The sequence below is a fragment of the Apus apus genome, chromosome W (genome assembly GCF_020740795.1).
Source record: "Apus apus isolate bApuApu2 chromosome W, bApuApu2.pri.cur, whole genome shotgun sequence".
NCBI classification, from domain to species: Eukaryota; Metazoa; Chordata; class Aves; order Apodiformes; family Apodidae; genus Apus; species Apus apus.
This window is the reverse complement of record NC_067311.1, coordinates 3,344,355-3,365,683: the sequence shown is the minus strand read 5'-3', so window position 1 is coordinate 3,365,683 and position 21,329 is coordinate 3,344,355. Positions and strand designations below refer to the sequence as shown.

At 45.9% G+C, this 21,329-nt stretch overlaps 1 protein-coding gene and 1 long non-coding RNA gene across 2 annotated transcripts in view; one reads left to right on the top strand and one right to left on the bottom strand.

Annotated features, from left to right (window-relative positions):
- LOC127395142 (junction-mediating and -regulatory protein-like) overlaps positions 1-21,329 on the top strand; it is a 129,377-nt gene that overhangs the window by 78,675 nt on the left and 29,373 nt on the right. The gene's annotated exons all lie outside the window — the stretch shown is intronic.
- LOC127395223 (uncharacterized) lies at positions 14,798-19,159 on the bottom strand. The gene is made up of 3 exons (XR_007891757.1): positions 19,033-19,159; positions 17,576-17,621; positions 14,798-15,628 (listed from the first exon to the last, which is right to left on the bottom strand). It is a non-coding gene; the product is annotated as an uncharacterized LOC127395223 (long non-coding RNA).

Below are 21,329 nucleotides of genomic sequence, written 5' to 3'. Positions count from 1 at the left end.
GGAGTTGCTGGGGGTGGGGGGAGGCAATAGGATTTTGCACATATCTGAACATATTTGTATATAATTGTATATATTTTCTTTTATCATTAGTGTTCAATTAAAGCTGTGTAGTTTAGTTTCCAATCCAGACCATCTCTCTCCTGATTCTCTCTCTCCTAACCTACCTGGGTGGGAGGGGATCGAGAGCATTGTTGTTGATCCTAAGTGAAATGGAGACAACAATTTATTTGGGCTCGATTTTAAGCCCAGATTATAAATTCTCACAAATTGGGAGTGTTCAAAATTCTGTCTCTGATGGGAGAAATCCCTCAGATAGCAATGGGCAACAGTTCTGCTGAATTTCATGACAGATTGAAAACTGAACAGACACTTTCTGCTATGTATCTGCTGGACCTTTTGCCCAATGTGCAATTGTATATGTGGTATACAGTCAAGAGCATACTGCTCTGTGTAGCTGCTCTTGTTATTGTTTCATGGTTTATTGATAGAACTATAGCCATAATCAGCCATATAATCACCAGCCTAGTGATCCTAGGGGTTATGATACTGATATTTATTTATTTATTCTTTGTCTACTGTCTTTGGGCTATAATTAAAAATTAAAAAATGGTCTGGGAATTATGCTGAAAACCTCCTAAAAATATTCTATGGGTCCCGCTGCTATTCACTTGTATATGACAGAATTATCATGGTTGGAAAGGACCTGTGAGATCACCAAGTCCAACCATCAACCCAATAAAACCCAAACAAACAAAAACAACCACATATGCCACCAAATAAACAGCCACAAAACACCCCCCTGCAACCTCAGACACTAGAGCATGCCCTGAAGTGCCACACCTACACATTTCTTGAATACCTCCAAGGATCATAGAATCATAGAATCATAGAATCCTAGGGGTTGGAAGGGACCTCGAAAGATCATCTAGTCCAACCCCCCCTGCCAGAGCAGGGTCACCTAGAGTACATCACATAGGAACGCATCCAGGTGGGTTTTGAATGTCTCCAGTGAAGGAGACTCCACAACCTCCCTGGGCAGCCTGTTCCAGTGCTCTGTCACTCTTACAGTAAAAAAATTTTTTTGGATATTCACCTTGAACTTCCTATGCTCCAATTTACACCCATTACCCCTAGTCCTATCACTAGACATCACTGAGAAGAGCCTAACTCCATCTCCCTGACACTCACCCCTTACATATTTGTAAACATTGATGAGGTCACCCCTCAGCCTCCTTTTCTCCAAGCTAAAGAGACCCAGCTCCCTCAACCTTTCCTCATAAGGGAGATGTTCCACTCCCTTAATCATCTTAGTAGCTCTGCGCTGGACTCTTTCCAGCAGTTGTCTGTCCTTCTTGAACTGAGGGGCCCAGAACTGGACACAATACTCCAGATGCGGCCTCACCAATGCAGAATAGAGGGGGAGGAGAACCTCTCTTGACCGACTAACCACACCCTTTCTAATGCACCCCAGGATGCCATTGGCCTTCTTGGCCACAAGGGCACATTGCTGGCTCATGGTCATCCTCCTGTCTACCAGGACCCCCAGGTCTCTTTCACCTACACTACTCTCCAGCAGGTCAGTCCCCAACCTATACTGGGACATCGTGTTGTTCTTCCCCAAATGCAAAACTCTACACTTGCCCTTGTTGAATTTCATCATGTTTCTCCCCGCCCAACTCTCCAGCCTGTCTAAGTCTCTCTGAATGGCAGCACAGCCTTCTGGTGTGTCAGCCACTCCTCCCAGCTTAGTGTCATCAGCAAACTTGCTGAGGGTACATTCTATACCCTCATCCAGGTCGTTGATGAAGATGTTGAACAACACCGGTCCCAGTACCGACCCCTGAGGGACTCCACTAGTCACACACCTCCAACCAGATTCTGCCCCATTGACTACAACTCTCTGACTCCTTCCCATCAACCAGTTCCTAATCCACCTCACTACCTGATCACCAAACCCATACCTGATCAACTTATCTACAAGGATGCTGTGGGAGACGGTGTCAAATGCCTTACTGAAATCAAGATAAACCACATCTACCGCTCTACCATCATCTATCCACCTAGTAATTTCCTCATAGAAGGCTATGAGGTTAGTCAAACATGATTTACCCTTGATAAAACCATGCTGACTGCTCTTGATGAACCCCATGTCCTTGATATGCCTAGAGATAGAGACAAGAATAAGTTGTTCCATCACCTTTCCAGGGATGGAGGTGAGGCTGACCGGTCTATAGTTACCCGGGTCCTCCTTCTTGCCCTTCTTGTAGACTGGAGTGACATTTGCTATCCTCCAGTCCTCAGGCACCTCTCCTGTTACCCATGACTTACTGAAGATGATGGAGAGTGGCCTAGCAATGACCTCCGCCAGCTCCCTCAGCACCCTTGGATGCATTTCATCCGGACCCATCGATTTATGGATGTCCAGATTACTCAACTGATCCCTAACCCAATCCTCATCTACTATGTCCTCACCTATCTTGACTACTTCTGGGGCTATATGAATCTGGGGCTCATGGGGAAATCCTGCAGGAGTAAAGACAGAGGCAAAGAAGGTGTTCAGCACCTCTGCCTTCTTTATATCCTCTATCACCAGGGCTCCCACCTCATTCCTCAGTGGGCCAATATTGCCTCTAGTGTTAGTTTTGTTAGCTATGTATTTGAAAAAGCTCTTTCTATTATCCTTAACCTGACTTGCAAGGTTAAGTTCCAAGGAGGCCTTAGCTTTCCTAATTGCCTCCCTACATTCTCTGACAACATTCCTATATTCCTCCCAAGTGACCAGCCCCTCCTTCCATGATCTGTAGATTTTCCTTTTCCACTTAAGTTTGCCCAGCAGTTCCTTTTTTAACCATGCTGGTCTCCTAGCTCCCTTACTAGATTTCCTAACCCTTGGGATGCTCTGATCCTGTGCTTGCAAGAAGTGGTCCTTGAATGTTGACCAGCTATCTTGAGCCCCTTTATCTTCCAGCACCCTGTCCCATGGCATTTCCCTTAACAGTTGATTGAGGAGGCCAAAGTTCGCCCTGTGGAAGTCCAGGGTTCTGGTCCTACTGGGTATTCTGTTCCTTCCACACAGGATCCTGAACTCCACCATCTCGTGATCACTGCAGCCAAGGCTGCCACTGACCACCACTGCTTCAACAAGGCCCTCCTTGTTGGTTAGTACAAGATCCAGCAGCGCTCCTCTTCTAGTCGGCTTGTCCACCATTTGCATTAAGAAGTTATCATCAATGCACTGGAGGAACCTCCTGGACTGTGAAAGGCTGGCTGTGTGAGTCTTCCAGCAGATATCGGGGTAGTTAAAATCTCCCATGAGGACTAGGGACTGCAGTTGTGAGGCTACTGTCAGCTGCCTGTAGAAAGCCTCATCAACCTCCTTGCCTTGGTCAGGAGGTCTGTAGTAGACCCCCACAACTGTATCACCCACACCAGCCTGCCCCTTAATTCTTACCCACAGACTTTCAACTTGCCCCTCATCAGTCCCTGCACAAAACTCAATACATTCTAGTTGCTCTCTCACATAAAGAGCAACTCCACCACCTCGCTTCCCCGCCCTATCTTTCCTAAAAAGTACATAACCATCCATGGCCACATTCCAGTCATGTGACCTGTCCCACCATGTCTCTGTTATTGCTACCAGGTCATAACCCTTAGCCCGCACACAGACCTCTAACTCTTCCTGCTTATTCCCCATGCTGCGTGCATTAGCATACAGGCATTTCAGGAAACAAACAGAGCCCACTGGTGGGACTAAATCTTCCTTAGACCATCTGCCTTCAGGCCCTGGTACGTTCCTCTTGTGCTTGTCCCTAACAAACCCAGTTTTCTCCCCTTCCCCCTTCACATCTAGTTTAAAGCTCTCTCAATGAGCCCTGCTAAGTCCTGCCCCAAAAGCCTCTTCCCCCTCTGGGACAGGTGCATCCCACCTGCCACCATCAGGCCAGGTGTCTCATATAGCATCCCATGATCAAAAAAACCAAAACCCTGTCTTTGACACCAGTCTCCTAGCCATTCATTGACCTGGAAACTCTTCCTATATACCTCCCTACCCAATCTTGCAGGAGGGATGGAGGCAAACACTACTTGCGCACTACTACTCACTACTTGAGGATGGTGACTCAACACTTCCCTGGGCAGGCTGTTCCAGTGCCTGACCACTCTTTCAGTATAGAAATTCTTCATAATGTCCAATCTGAAACTTCCCTGCCATTCAGGCCATTTCCTCTAGTCCTGTCATTAATTAACTTGGGTGAAGAGGCCAACACCCACCTTTCGACAACCTCCTTTCAGGTAGTTGTAGAGAGCATTGAGTTCTCCCCTCAGCTTCCTCTTCTCCAAACTAAACATCCCCAGTTCCCTCAGCCGTTCCTCAATAAGACTTGTTCTCCACACCTTTCATCAGCTTGGCAGCTCTCCTCTGGACATGCACCAGCACCTCAATGCCCTTCTAATAGTGAGGGGCCCGGAACTGAACACAGTTCTCGAGGTGCAGCCTCACCAGGACCGAGTACAGGGGCATGATCACCTCCCTACTCCTGCTGGCCACGCTATTCCTGATGCAGGCCAGGATGGCCGCCTTGGCCACCTGGGCACGTTGCTGGCTCGCGTTAAGCCAGCTGTCCACCAGCACCCCCAGGTCCTTTTAGGCTGGGCAGCTCTCCAGCCACTCTTTCCAAAGCCTGTAGCATTGCCTGGGATTGTTGTGACTGAAATGCAGGACCCTGCACTTGGCCTTATTGAACCTCATACAATTGGCCTTGGCCCATTTATCCAGCCTGTCCAGATCCCTCTGCAAAGCCTTCCTACCCTCAAGCAGATCGACACTCCCACCCAGTTTGGTGTTGTCTGCAAACTTACTGAGGGTGTACTCAGTCCCCTCATCCAGATCATTGATAAAGATATTGAACAAGACTGGCCCCAAAACTGAGCCCTGAGGGACAACAGTGGTGACTGGCCAACAATTAGATTTGACCCCGTTTACCACAACTCTCTGGGCTCGGCCATCCAGCCTGTTTTTTACCCAGTGAAGAATACACTTGTCTAGGCCATGATTCGCCAGCTTCTCCGGGAGAATGCTGTGGGAGACGGTGTCAAAGGCCGTACCAAAGTCCAGGTAGACAACGTGCACAGCCTTCCCATCATCCAAAAGGTGGGTCACATGGTCATAGAAAGAGATGAGGTTGGTCAAGCAAGACCTCCTTTATGAAAATAAACCCATGCTGGCTGTGACTCCCATCTACAAGAAAGGCCAAAAGGAGGATCTAGGGAACCACTGACCTGTCAGTCTGACCTCGGTGCCAGGGAAGGTTATGGAGCAGATCATCTCAAGTGCCATTATGCAGCACGTGCAGGATAACCAGGTGATCAGGCCCAGTCAGCATGGGTTTATGAAAGGCAGGTCCTGATTGACAAACCTGATCTCCTTTTACAACAGGGTGACCGGCTTATTGGATGAGGGAAAGGCTGTGGATGTTGTCTATCTTGACTTTAGTAAGGCATTTGACACCATTTCCCACAGCATTCTCCTGGAGAAATGGGCTGCTTGTGGCTCGGATGGGCATATGCTTCAAGGTGGTGCTTGAATATTAACCAACTCTCTTGAGCCCCCTTTCCTTCCAGTAGCCTATCCCATTGGATTTCTCCAAGCAGTTCCCTGAAAAGGCCAAAAGTAGCTCTTCTGAAATCCAGGGTTTTGACTCTGCTAGATGCTTGGTACCTCCTGCACATGACTCTGAACTCTACCATCTCATGGTCACTACAACCAAGGCTGCCCCCAACCTTAATGTCTTCTACCAGTCCCTCTTTGTTTGTCAATACTAGGTCTAGTAGTACACCTCTCCTTGGTGGTTCCTTCACCACCTGAGTCAAAAAGTTATCATCAGTGCACTGGGGGAACCTCCTGGACTGTACCTGCCTGGCTGTGTGGTCTTCCCAGCAGATATCAGGGTGATTGAAGTCCCTCGTGAGGACCAAGGCCTGTGATTGTGAGGCGACTCTCAGCTGTCTGTAGAAGGCCTCATCGACTTCCCCATCCTGATCCGGTGGCCTGTAATAAACACCCACAACAGTGTCCCTCGTGTTAGCCTGCCCCTTAATCTTTACCCATAGGCTCTCAACCTACTCTTCATCTGCCCCCAGGGACAGCTCAATACATTCCAGTTGCTCTCTAGCATAAAGAGCAATTCCACCACCTCGCCTTGCTGGCCTATCTTTCCTAAAAAGGACGTACCCATCCTTGACGACGTTCCAGTCATGTGAGCTATCCCACCATGTCTCAGTGATTGCAATGAGATCATTGCCATGCGACCGCACACAGATCTCTAGTTCTTCCCGTTTATTCCCCGTGCTGCATGCATTAGTGTAGAAGCATTTCAAAGAGGGAAAAATACTAGCATGCCGCCCCACAAGTGCTGAGCCACAACACCCAGGCACCTCTCTAGCAAGCCCAGTTGTATCCCCATCCCCCTTCAAATCTGGTTTAAAGCCCTCTGGATGAGCCCTGCTAACTCTTGTCCTCTTGTTGCTCCCAGGCTCATTTCCAGCGGGCCTGCTTTTATCCCCTATCCCCTTCAAGCCTAGTTTAAAGCCCTCTGGATGAGCCCTGCTAACTCCTGGCCAAGAATCCTTTTCCCCCTTGTTGATAGTTCTACACTATTTTTTGCTAGCAGACCCGGTGCCGTGTAAACATCTCCATGATTGAAAAAGCCAACGTTCATCCGATGGCACCAGCCTCTAAGCCATTCGTTCATCAGCCGTGTTTCCCTAATCCTTTCAGCTTATCCTGCCACTGAAGGAACTGAGGAAAACACCACCTGTGCTCCTGATCCCACAAGCGTTCGGTCCAGTGCTCTGAAATCCCTTTTCATTGCCCTAGGACTTGCCTTGGCAACCTCATCAGTGCCCACCTGCAAGACCACTATTGGTTAGCAATCAGAGGGCTGCACCAGGCCTGGGAGTTTCTTGGTAACATCGCTAACCCAAGCCCCAGGGAGGCAGCAGACCTCCCTGTGGGATGGGTCTGGCCGGCATATGGGGCCCTCAGTTCCCTTCAAAAGAGAATCGCCCACAACAATGACCTTCCTTTTATTCTTAACAGAGGCGGTCCTAATGCATGGGGCTGACTGCCTCAGCAACTCCCTGGACAGACCTTTGTCAGTAACCTCAGTTACCTGGTTTTCCAGATCCAGGGCCATATACCCGTTCTGTAAGGGCACCTGAGAAGGTGAGGGAGGCCAGGAGGGGGTTTGCCTGCTGCCCCGAGCAGGGACCCGCTTCCAGTTCCCTTCTTCTCTCAGGTCCCCTACCTCTGCCTGGTGACAAGAGGGCAGAGGATCCTCTACTTCTCGTGGAACCTCCACTTTGAGGCTTTGTCTCAAGGATGGTAGGGTATTACTCATCCAATCTATTTCTCTTTCACATTCTGGGATGCTCCTTAATCTTTCCGCTTCCTCTTTCAGCTCAGCCACTAGGCTGAGTAAATCATTCACCTGGTCACAGCGTACGCAGGTGTCCTCTCTGCTGTCCTTCAATATGAGTGACAGGCTCAGGCATTCTCTGCAGCCAGAGACCTGGACAGCCACGTCTTTGAGAGGGACCTCTGTCTGGGTCGCCATTGTCCTCCTGGCAGTGGTTTTTGCCCGAGTGGATACCATGGCTAGGTCCTCTTCTGGGGGGCGATGGCCACTAGCTGAGTTCTTACCTTGAGCCAAGAGGGGGCCCGTGCTCTGCCCCGCTCGCCCTGTCTGCATGAACTGCTGCGCGAACTGCCGCGCCACACCCTTTTACCGCGCCACGCCCTGTTTGCCTACTCCTGGTCGCCATGCTCCTGGTCGCCTGCGCTCCCTAGGGGCTGCTCTTGTACGTGAGGGGGTTAGGTCGCCGTCCCTTTGTCCCCGCCCACGGTGAGTCAGAGCTGCCGCTCGTCAGAAGCTCTCTCTCCCCACCCGGCGGTGGGGGGAGGCTGGGACTCCCTCTCTCTCTAGGCTTCTCTTTCTCGGTTTTGCCGAGAGTTTCCTTGCGGTTTAGCCGCTGCAGAAGGGGTCCACCGGCACGATCCTTCGCTCTGGTGTCCTTCGCCTCAGTGGCTTCACCGAAATGGTTTCCCTTATTGGAAAACGCAAGGAAAACAGAGGAAAAAGCCAAGAAGGCCTCTTTTTTCTCACCAAGCAAACTCTTTTGTTTATCTACCCATTCTTGTTTTGTCTCCATTTGGCCTATCTGTTGCTAGGCTGAGCTCTGTCTTCTTCAACACAGGAGAGCAGCTGGCGTCACAGACATCAACTTGGCCTTTTATTTGTATTTTCAAGGTTGTCACCAGTTCAGAGCTTTCTATGCCCTTTCCTTTCCTACGAGAACCCATGGAGCTCTGCCTGGAGATGGCGGAGGAGTCGACTGAAACCTTATGGGTCAGGGTTAAAGGGAAGACAGGGGCAGGAGATATCATAGTGGGTCCCCCTTCAAGTCTAGTTTAAAGCTCTGTCTATGATCCCCACAAGCTCCTGAGCAAAGACCCTCTTCCCCCTTTGAGAAAGGTGAATCCCATCCAACGCCAGCAAGCCTAATGCTGTGTAGGCCATCCCATTTATCAAAAAAATCCTCAAAAATGTGGTGGTGACACCAGCCACAGACCCTCGTATTGATAGACTGGATGCAACTATTTCTTCCGATGTCACTGCCCACAACTGGAAGGAGAGAAGAAAAAATAACCTGTGCCCCAGCTTCCCTCATCAACCGTCCCAAGGCCCTGAAGTCTCTTTTGATCACCCTTGGACCATCAGTAATGGGTAATAGTCTGAGGGCCTTACCAGGCTAGAAAGTTTCCTAGTGATGTCCTTAACTCATTTACATATTATTTGCAAACTTAGTTTTATTCTGTGTGGGTATTTTTCTGTTGGTTTCGGTGTTTTATTCATAGCCAGCTTCATAATTATTTACCAGGCAGGGATAGTTGTATGAGAGAGCACTGATTAACCTGTATTGGTGGAATTAATACATACTAGAATTTGATGCTTCTGTTGTACATACAGATCAGCTCCTCATGAATTTGCAAGGAGTGAACCTTTAGGTATTACATAGACTGTGATATTTGTCTGCGTTAATTTTTGTCACTTGAATTTCATTCAAATGAGGTGTCTATGAAAGCACTTTACTGAAAAATAAGCCTAGATGGAACTTGCACATTTGTTTTTTGTATAAAATAATTCATGTGCCTGATTATCTTGCCAACTCTACTCTCCTTTGACACAATTTTAATTCAGTTTCAGTTCAGTAATTATTCTGTAAAAATAAATTATTTACATTTATATTATAAATAACAGGTTTTATTTGTGTAATAAATCAGTGTAAGCTAATTATTTTCTGCTATTTAATCAGTAGGAAATTAAGAAGAAGATGCAGAATGGAGACACTTGTGCACGTGCATTGTATAACTTGATGAATGCTAAATATAACAGAACTTGAAGTCATTATTTAACTGTTTTAGTATAACTCTGTATCACCCACTAATTCAAGTTGTAGGGTGAGATATGTCTCTCACTATGTGAGAAATATAGTAGAATAAAAGCAAAATTTTGATAAATGTTGAGCTGCAAATGCTTAATATAATTTAAAGTGTAATGAAAACATTGAGGTTGGTCAAGCAAGACTTCCCTTTCATAAACCCATGCTGGGTGGCCCTGATCCCCTGGCTGCCCTGCACTTGCTGTGAGAGCTCACTCAAGATGAGCCTCTCCATAATCTTTCCTGTTACTAAGTTCAGGCTGATAGGCCTGTTGTTCCCCAGATCCTCCTTCCGGCCTTTCTTGTAGATGGGCGTCATATTTGCTAACTTCCAGTCATCTGGGATCTCCCCTGGTGATCAGGATTGTTGATAAATGATGGAGAGAGGCTCAGTGAGGTCCCCCACCAGCTCCCTCAGTACTCTACAGTGGATCCCATCTGGCCCCATAGACTTGAGTGTGTAGGTGCAGAGGCAGACATTAACTACTTCCTCCTGGATTATGGGGGAGTTGTTCTGCTCTCTGTCCTTATCTTTCAGCTCAGAAGGCTGAACACCCTGGGGGAAGATGGTCTGAGGCAAAGAAGGCATTAAGTATCTTAGCCTCTTCCTCATCCTTGGTTGCAATGTTCCCCCCCACATCCAGTAAAGGAAGGAGATTCTCCATGGCTCTTTTTAAATTGTTGATGTATTTATAAAAGCTTTTTCTGTTGTCTCTTATGTCAGTGGCCAAGTTGAGCTCCACCTGGGCTTTGACTTCCTAATTTTCTCTCTGTATGTCCTAATGAGATCGCTGTACTCCTCTTGAGTTGCCTGTCCCTTCCTTCTTTTATTAAGGGTTAATACAAACTGAGGGACCAAGGTTCAGGAGAGGTAGACTAGGTATATATTTTAAAAATAATTCAAAGGTACTATGCCCTTATTAAATGTACACTCCGAGGGAGAGGTGTGGAATCAATGGAGCCAAAAGGGTAGGAGTTGAGCCTGGCAGGCAAGTTAGAGAATGTGTGCGCGCGCGCGCGTTTACACTTCCGTAGCGTGTGGTTCTTGGGATGCGGCTGGCAGGGCTCAGCAGGAGGTCCGTAGGGGGTCCGGCTTTCCTGTAACAGGGGCGACTCCCCAGCAGCAGGCAGGCAGGCAGGCAGGCAGGCAGGCAGGCAGGCAGACGCGGGTGCTCCGTGAGTCGCGGCGAGCTCCAATCCCGGGGCAAGAGCGGCAGGCGTGGACCGGGCAGACAGCTACGGGCTCCGGTCCGGTTTGGCTCCGGTGTTAGGCTCGGGCAGGCTCCAGCCAGGCAGGCTCCGGCGGGCAGCGGTCCCTCGGGAACAGGCTGGCTCACCGCAGAGCGGGTACAGGCGGCCCCCCCCGCGGCTACTCCGGACAGCGGTTACGGGGCAGACCCCCCTTCCCTCTCAGCTTCTCCGGACAGCGGTACTGGCGTTCCAGGCGGCTTCCGGTTCTGCAGCAGTGTCTCCCCCGGGGCAGGCAGAGAGCCACGGGCTGGCTGAACTTGCCCTCTTTTATAGATCAGAAGTCACTGTTCGAGTAAAGTACCACTGTTCAAATTAGCCAATTAGCATTGGCCAGGTATGTACTCTGTCAGAGGCAGTCTTTAGCCTATTGTCCATTTTTCTGCCAGTTAACATAACCCTTATGCTCTTTTCTTGTTGTGGACTTATCTGGTAGAGCAAGGGGCCTGTTCCAGTCCGTCCTTGCCTACATCAGCAAAAAGATACCACTCTTGCTTTGCTGGCTTGAAAGGCATTTTGTTTAGTCTTATGTGGGGGGAGAGAAGATGGACCGTTCCCCACACTGTCGTTGCTTGAAGAAACTCTGGATGTCTGAGATGGGAGCGGGTAAAAAGGGAGGAGCATTTTGCCTTTGCGTTGCTCCTGGTCCAGGATTAACCAGTTTGATTCGAATGGGAGTGGTCTTAATATTTGTAGAAGCAGTTGTTTTTGTAGCAGCACTTCTAGAATCAGCTGTTTTGGTAGCAGTGCGAGTGGTGGTTTCAGCAGCAGTGGTGGTCGTGGCAGTGGTGGTGGTGGCAACATTGCCTGTGGGGGATTGGCAGTGAGTGGAACAGCACCTCACCCTATACATTCACTATACATTATAAACATTCAGCAGAAGCATCCCTACTGCAACAATGCTATTCAGATCAAGAGCTAGGAGATTCAGCTTGCAACAAAATAGAGAGGTAAAATTGAACTTGCTACTGTGTCAGCATTTGACTCAGGTCCAACAACAATGCTCTCGATCCCCTCCCCCTCCCACCCAGGTAGGGAAGGAGAGAGAGAAAAAGAGAGAGACTTTACTGGATTGAAAACTAAACTACACAGCTTTAATTAAACACTAATGATATAAGAAAATATATACAATTATATACAGATATGTTCAGGTATGAGCAAAAGCTCCCTTTTCGGATATACACCTAGACAACCTCTCCTGAACCTTGATCCCTTAGTTTGTGTTGACCCTTAATAAACCGATTAATTTGTAAACTAAACGTTGGTCTCAGTAACAATTTGTGAGCGTAGTGAGAGGGTATTCTAATCTACCCTCTAAGATACGGTCCCACAGTGGCCGTTCCTCTGTGAGAGGCGAGTGCCACGTGTGACCCTCAGTCTCATTCATAAACCTCTCCACACTGGGGGGGGAAGTCGCAAAAACACCCTGAGAGCCGGTAGCCCCCCAAAACCGGCCCGCAACATCATGTCACCGTTTGACTTAGGTTCTGGGCCGTGGCCTGAGGCACAGGATATGTTTCCAAACATCCTGTGCTTGTTTCCAATATTGTAAGAACATAGTGCTTACCCTGGCTTGTTTGAGGCAGTGTGATGTAATCAATTTGCCAGTCCTCTCCATACCTGTACTTTGGCCACCTCCCCTCATACCACAAAGGTTTCAACCATTTAGCTTGCTTAATTGCGGCGCATGTTTCACACTCGTGAATCACCTGCGCAATAGTGTCCATGGTTATGTCCATCCCATGGTCACGAGCCCATCTGTATGTTGCATCTCCACCCTGATGGCGTCATGGGCCCATTGAGCTAAAAACAACTCACCTTCGTGTTCCAAATCTAAGTCTATTTTAAACACTTGGGCAGCCTCATCTGCTCATTGGTTGTGTTGATGTTCCTCAGTGGCTCGACTCAGAAGTACGTGTGCGATGATCTTGAGTTTCCCTTGGTGCTTTCTGCCAGAGGCTCTATGTAGGACCATTGTGCCCGGCTCCAGTGTAGAGTATATTTTTGATGTCTGGACCTGTTCGACCTTGTCCAAGGGCTACCGCATGCACAATCTTGTCTTTAATTTTCTCAAAAGCAATTGTATACAAATGTGTTCAGATATGTGCAAAAGCCTCTCGCCTCCCCCCACCCCAGCAACTCCCACAGCACTCTCCTTAGCTGCAAACAGTCCCAAAAAAACCTGGACTGCTGCTGGAGAAAGCACAAAGTTATGAGGATCAGAGATGTGCTAGCCAAGGGGTCAATAGTGATGGATGGAGTCCTCCCTGAGGCACCTCTCCTGGTAGTCTCACACACCTGAGGAACCTCGTAGCCTGCTGTCACAGCTTGACTCAGGATCAACAACAATGCTCTCAATCCCCTCCCCCTACCACCCAGGCAGGGAAGGAGAGAGAGAACGAGAGAGAGATTTTTCTGGATCGAAAGCTAAACTACACAGCTTTAATTAAACACTAATGATAAAAGAAAATATGTACAATTATATACAAATTTGTTGAGGAATGTGCAAACTCCTATTGCCTCCCTCCACCCCCAGCAACTCCCACAGCACTCTCCTTAGCTGTGAACAGTCCTGAAGAGTCCCAGACTGCTGCCAGAGAGAGAAGCAAAGTTATGAGGGTCAGTAGAGCTCGAGCCTGGGGGTCAACGGTGATGGATGGACGGAGTCCTCCCCAGATGCCGGCCATGGACGGAAGAGAATGGAAGAAGAAGCAGGAAGGAAGTTGTCTTCTGTGATCTCTGACCTTCCTCTGAGCTTACGTAGATATATGGAATGGAATATCTCTGGCCAGTTTTGCTGTCTGTCTAACTCAGCCTCCTACGAGGGGGGGTCATAGATCTCCCGGTAGTGTCTGAGCCGGAAAGGCAAAGACATGACCTTGAAGTCACAGCAGTAAGAAAAACATTCCAGCATTACCAGGAGAAAGCTTACTGAAGGGAAAAAAAAGTAAAAGTGGATTCATCCTGGCTCAAACCAGGACATTCCACCCCTTATTCCATACCATATATTACATACAGGCTCTATATTTTACCAACTGTCAAATTAAGGATTCTCCCCCACTCAGATTACCTTGAGGTACACATTGCACTTCACCATCATCCTCCGTCATCACACACCAGGTATGTCCAGGTCCCTGTGCAAAAGCAACACCCCGAGCCAGGTTTGTCTTTGCATGAAGCAGAATAAACCCAAACATTTTTATCCAACATGTTTCTTTCACATACCACAGGGGCTTTATCCCCATCTGCAATATATAAAAGGTCTGACTGAGCAGGACCAGCTTGATTGATGGATCCGCTGGTATTAACTCACCAGGTGATCTTTGCCAAATTTTTGTCCCAGTTTTTGAAAGTTCCACCACCCATTGCCTTCAGGGTAGCTTTTAATAGACCATGGCACCTTTCAGTTTTCCCTGAGGCTTGAGCATAGTATGGGATATGTTATATCCACTCAATACCATGCTCTTTAGCCCACCAGGGCTTTTTACCTTTGTGGTTCTAATGTGCCAGGCCATCGAATCCACACAGTCCAGTAAACTTGGTTGCCTCTCCTCCCCCTGGCTGGAGACAGGGAATCTCTAATTTTGAGCATTAGAGTTTGATGCACCATCCTGGGTGATGACTGGTGCAACCTTCTTCTTGGAAGAACCATCTCCTGCCTTTGTTCTGTTTAGTAGCTGTTGCAAGCGTATCTGGAGAATATCAGTGGGTTTCTTGTCACAGATTCTCATGTCCTCTTTAAAATAATTGTACGAGACAGACCACAGGTAGTATTGAAGTGGGTCATGTCTCTCTCACTGCTGTCTCATAGCAGGACAACTCTTCTTAATGACTACAACACATGACCAGTTGTCTCTAGGGAGATTCTGGGGTTTACCTCCCCATCTGTTTGGCATCTTATTATTTCTGTCAGTCATTTGTTCAATGGCTGAGGTGTGGAACTGATGGGAATCAGAGATTATGTCTCCATACTGTCGTGCTTTGAAAGCCACCTCACGCACAGTTGATCTTGTGTAGTCTTCAAAGCACCCATGAAGGAGAATATATGGGCATGTGCTGCTGGTACAGCCTGCGCAAACCTCTGGAACATTTGTGTGTCGCACAGAACTTCATCAGGATTTGTAAGTCCATCGTTATCATAGATCAGCTCTCGCACAGCTATTTCTCTCAAATACCTGATGGCTTTCTCAAGAGTGGATGTTCTGCTTCAGCGCCATTCGATGTCACTCTTGTGGGGGTATCTCTCCCTCACAGCTGAAAGAAGTCAGTCCCACAGGGTGGTAGTTCCCATCTTACTACTAAGTGCTCTGTCAATAACCAGCATCTCTGGCCAGGGATCCCAACTGCTTGGCTTCTTTCTCGTCCACGTCAAAGGTTTCAGCCCCACTATCAAAGCATCAGAGCAACCAAGGAAGAATTCCCTCATCGTCAGTGCGGGTGAAGTCCTTTCTCATGTGGCACAGTTCCTTCATAGAGAAAGGCTGGACAATGTTATTGTCATCATCTGATTGAGGAGGGCCTGCTGTTTTATCTGCTTGAGAAGGGCCTGATTTTTTATCTGTTTGAGAGGTACCTCCTCCATCATCTCATTTAGAATCACCTGCTTCCTCAGTTTTGGTCTCTGTTGTTGCTTGAAGTAACTCTCTGTGTCTCAGACAGGAGCAGGTAAAAAGAGAGGAGCATTTTGCCTTTGATTTGCTCCCGATCACAGGATTAACTAGTTTGATTTGAATGGGAGTAGACTTTATCTTTGTATAAGCAGTTGTTTTTGTAGCAGCACTTGTAGAAGCAGCTGGTTTTGTAGCAGCACTTGTGGTGGCATCAGCAGCTGTGGTGGTAGCAGCATCACAGTTGGCAGCAGCAATAGTGGCATCAGCATTGCCTGTGAGGGATTGGCAGTGAGTGGAACAACACCTCTCCCTACACATCCACAATACATTATAAACATTCAGCAGAAGCATCCCCACTGCAACAGTGCTATTCAAATCAAGAGCTGGGAGATTCAGCTTGAGAGAAAATGGAGAGGTAAAATTGAACCTGCTACTGCCATTACCAACATAAACCTTTCCATTCACTTTAGGATCTGTACCTTAACAGTACACATACAGTGCCCCCATAAAGATCAGTATCAAAAACCCTAGGATCACTAGGCTGGTGTTTATTTGGTTGATTATGACCACAGTTCTGTCAATAAACCATGTAAAAATAACAAGAGCAGCTACACAGAGCAGAATGCTCTTGGCTGCATACCACATACAATTGCATGTTGGGAAAAAGGTCCAGCAGATTCATTGCAGAAAGTGTCCAGTTTTCAATCCGTCATGAAATTCAGCAGAAGTGTTGCCCATTGCTATTTGAGGGATTCCTCTCATCAGAGATGGAATTTTAAGCACTCTCAATTAGTGAGAATTTAGAGCCTGGGCTTAAAATCGAGCCCCACTTTCTGCGCCAATAAATTGTCATGGTTTGACTTACAATCGACAACAATGCTCTTGATCCCCTCCCCCCCCACACTCAGGCAGGGAAGGAGAGAGAGAAAGAGAGAGAGACTTTTCTGGATCGAAAGCTAAACTACACAGCTTTGATTGAACACTGGTGATAAAAGAAAATATGTACAATTATATACAAATATGTCCAGGAATGTGCAGACCCCTATTGCTTCCTTCTACCCCCAGCAACTCCCGCAGCACTCTCCTTAGCTGCAAACAGTCCCAAAATTTCCCGGACTGCTGCCAAAGAGAGCATAGATTTATGTCAGGAGAGCTCAAGCCTAGGGGTTGACAGTGATGGATGGATGGACCGAGTTCCCCTTGGATGCTGGCCATGGATGGAAGAGAAGGGAAAAAGAAGCAGGAAGGAAGTTGTCTTCTATGATCTCTGACCTTCCTCTGAGCTTACATAGATATATGGAATGGAATATCACTGGCCAATTTTGCTGTCTGTCTAATTCAGCCTCCTATTGTGGGGGTCATAGATCTCCCGGTAGTCCCTGAGCCGGCAGAGTAAAGACATGACCTTGAAATCCTGGCAGTAACAAAAACATCCCAGCATTACCAGTAAAAAGCTTACTGTAGGAAAAAAAAAAAAAAAGAAATGGCTTCATCCTGGCTTAAACCAGGACACCTGCCTGCTCTCTGCTTTGTTATATTTCCAGCAAACATCAGGTAAGTTGAAGTCCCCCAGCAGAACATGGGCTGGTGTTTGCGAGACTTCAGCCATCCACTTATAAAATACTTCATCTGCCTCCTCGTCCTGGATGGGTTGTCTATAACAGACTCCCAGCATTATATCTGCCTTATTTGCTTTCCCCTTCATCCTTACCCATAGACACTTGACTTTATCATCACTATAGTCAAGCTCTATACAGTCAAAACACTCCCTAATGTACCGAGCCACACCACCGCCTCTCCTTTCTTGCCTATCTCTTCTGAAGAGCTTATATCCATTCATTGTAGCATTCCAGTCGTGACAGTCATCCCACCATGTTTCCATGATGGCAACTACGTCATAGCTATTCTGCTGCACGTCTTCCAGCTCTCCCTGTTTGTTGCCTATGCAATGTGCATTAGTGTAGATGCACTTGAGCTGTGCTATCAATTTCACCCCCATCCTTGGCCCTTCACCCCATGGCTCATCTCTGGTGGGCCTGGTTTTATCCCCCTCCCCCTTAGAGTCTAGTTTATGTTTCAGAGCATTGTCGTGATGCCTTGAACAACGGCTCTTTCTTAATCATGACTGAGATCCTAGATCTTAGACATATAATGCTTGGATGAAATCATTATTAGGATTGCAGCAATCACAGAGAGAGTAAATAAAAGTGATATCTTACATTATCAATATACCTTTCCAATAGTACTGCAAGTGCAAAGGAAATGCTGTAATAGACAAAAGAGCAAATAAATAGATTAACAACTCTTTGACAGTGCAACTCAGCAGCCACTTTTCAAGAGTTGCAGTTTTGGACAAAGGCAGAGGAACCCTAGTGGATATGAGAACAAGGATTCTGAAAACTATGCAGATCAATTAAGATGCTACAAATTACAACTAGTAACCTTGATTCCATACAGGATCTAGTCCCAATCCCAAAGTCTTTTATAAACAGTCACACAAAAGTTATTTTAATTTTTTTACCGAACAAAAAATCATTTGAAGGTAAGAAACAGTCAGAGTTAAACTTGGTAGGCTTTGATACCAGAATCTCAATCACTTAAAGTAGTATCATATAGAGATCTTTGACAGAAAATTCCTACGTATTTCTGTATGATAGAAACTCTCCTTCCTTATTTAACACAGTAATATTCTGGATTTAAAAAAGAAAACAAAAATCAACAGAGTAATGTTTTTCAGCTTTCAATAAATAGCCAAGAAACCTCTGTGAATACTGCTATGCTCTAACAGAGTATTTTAGTTCCCACCATCGTGAACTGACACATCTCCCATAAATTGCAAATTAAAGTCTCTTGAAAGGATTACAGTTTCTGATTACACTCTGTGTATCTTTAATGTCATTATTGCAGAGATTTCTGACATGCCATTTGTGAAGTTAATGTTTTCATACCCACTTGGGGTAGAACCTAAGGAACTGGCAAATCTTTTCCCTGAGTCTTCCAAATTAATTTCTTAGACAAGGTTTCTTACAATAGCAACTCAACACATTATCTTTCCTAATAAAAAATAAAAAAGGAAAAAAAAAAAAAGAACAATAATAATAAAAACACACACACACAAAACAAAACAAACAAACAAAATAAACTAAACACAAAAAACACCCAACTCAAATGAGTTTTGATAAAAGATTACCATGGAGAACTTTATTAGAAGGGAATCACCACGTTTTCTAGAGAACGTAATCGGAAGATTACATAACAGAGAAGGATTTAATAAGTGATTATGGGCACTAAACTGATGTCCTTCATAACGCTGAAGCAAATTATATTGATAACATCATTGAGTGCAGAGATGAAAACAGGTTATTGTAACCCTATTTGTACTTTTTAGCGCATCTCGCAAATAATGCCTTTTTAGACTGCTCAAAATATGAACTAAGTAACAGGTCATCACTTAAAGTCAGCAACAGATGTATTAAAGTTAATATGAATGCATGGAAAATAGTATTTTCCAATAAACACTTAAAATATGCAATGAAGCAATGTAACCATTTTAACACTTCAGTAATCTGTTACTCAGGTAATGACAAAAGCATCTGATAAGATACATGAAGGACATCAGACTGGAAAATCAATACAAAAGTCAATCAGCAAGCAAGTTCTCAGAAATAAAGCTTACCTTTGAGCCATCCAAACTGATTATCCTGTAGACATTTCTTGTGCTGTCATAGAAGTAGGACACAGTAACAGCATGCTTGCTGGTGGGAACCCAGTTCTTCTTAGTGTTTGGGTCAATCTGGAAGACATGAGCTCAGGTGCTGAAGATAGGTTGTTCCCTGAAGTACAGAGAGTAAAAGTCATTAATCTGATTTGTATGTAATATTGTTGCACACAAGTTATCTGCCAGTTGTGCCCACTGGGATGTACACATTTCACTTTTCATGATACATTTTTCTGAAGAATTTCTGTATGTGTTGCTGCATAGAGCAGATAAGTGCACTAATATACACATGCAAACAAAATGCAAGCCTTCTAAATAAAAAATCAGCACCCAGCTGTAGAGTCAGATAAAGACAGTCATCTTGTCCTGGTTTGAGCCAGGATGAAGTCAATTTTCCTTTTACTGTTGTTTTTTTCCTTCAGTAAGCTCTATTTTAACTAGTCACAGAGCCTTCTGACTAAAGCTGATAAGAGAGGAACGTTTTTCTAAATGCTGGGTCTTCAAGGTCGCATCTTTACTCTGCTGGCTCAGACACTACAGGGAGGTCTATGACCCCCCCATAGGAGGCTGAGTTAGACAGCAAAATTGGCCAGAGATATGCCATTCCATATATCTACGTAAGCTCAGAGATCACAGAAGACAACTTCCTTCCTGCTTCTTCTTCCCTTCTCTTCTGTCTATGGCCGCCGTCTGGGGAGGACTCTGTCCATCCATCACATCGACCCTTAGGCTCGAGCTCTCCTGACCCTCATCACTCTGTGCTTTCTCCAGCAGCAGTCCGGGATTCTTTGAGACTGTTCCCAGCTAAGGAGAGTGCTGTGGGAGTTGCTGGGGGTGGGGGGGAGGTGAGAGGCTTTTGCACATTCCCTGAACATATTTGTATATAATTGTATATATTTTCTTTTATCATTGGTGTTTAATTAAAGCTGTGTAGTTTAGTTTTCAATCCAGCAAAGTTTCTCTCTTTTTCTCTCTCTCCTTCCCTACCTGGGTGGGAGGGGATTGAGAGCATTGTTGTTGGACCTGAGTCAATCGGTGACACATCTCTAAATATAGATTCAGCCCTGTCCCATCACCTCCCCAGCCCTCACCCTCGTCTATCCCTTTAACCATCATCAATACATGTGTAACTTCATCTCATTACACTGCATGTTGCAGAATGTGTACTACTTCAAACTCCCATCTTCTAAAAATCTTTTCATAGTCTGATTATTCTAATAAGACTAATAATAATAATCTAATAATCTGAAACTGAAATGGCTGATTTAATGTAATTATGCTAAAACTAGCATTAATTCAGATCAGGAACATATGTTATGAAACCCTCACTCTTTAGATCTTCACATCAGAATGTTTTCATAGCAACGCTAAATATGTATAACATACATGGTTCAAAGTTAATTGCTTAGCAAATTAAATTATGTAAAGTAAAAAAAACAAACACCTGTAATTTAGAATTTACAACTTATTTTTCCCCATGATTATTACCAAGACATATAGTATTGCATAGAAATCTAAAAATATTTCAGCATCACTAAGATGGTTGTCAGGTTAAATTTAGTGACATTTTACTGACAAATAGATAGCTCTATTTTTCAGGGAATGCTGCCATCAAATCCCAAAGATATGAAGTACCAGAATTTTAAGTTGAGTTGAACTCTGAGTTGAGTAGGTTTTTAAGTTCTTTTCTCCCATTTCCAGGATGTGAAGAAATATATCCTTTGTTCCTGCCCTCATCTCCCTTTAAGTAAAACATAAGTTCGTAATACTGCCCAAAATAAAAGTGAAAGAAAAAGTTAGGATTTTGAGTACTCATACTTGTGGCAGAGCACTCGTGTCCCCCCACTCCAGCAGGTACTGGGGGTTGTTGTATCACCTGTTAAGCTCTCTGGACCTGGCAGAAAGACCCCTGATGGGCCCACCTCTGTTAGGTCAGACTGGGTGCCGCTGAGACAGATTTCTGGTTTTACCCCTACTAGGCTATGGAAAAGCCAGCAGACAAAATGGCACCTGATTTTGGTGGGCAATTTGGAGATTGCTGGGGTGGGACCCTCTGCTGACAAACAGGGTCCTCAGCCAATGGGGTGTCTTGGCCTAGGAAGATGGACAAATGAATGACCACAGGTCAGATCTTAGTCCATAAAACAGAGTCCCCTCTAGGAAGTACTGATTGGGTTTTCTCTTGGAGCAGTGGGTCTGTCAGGAAGTGTCTCCCTTAGGTCAGGATACCACCTAAGGAAACTTCTTGAGGTTGA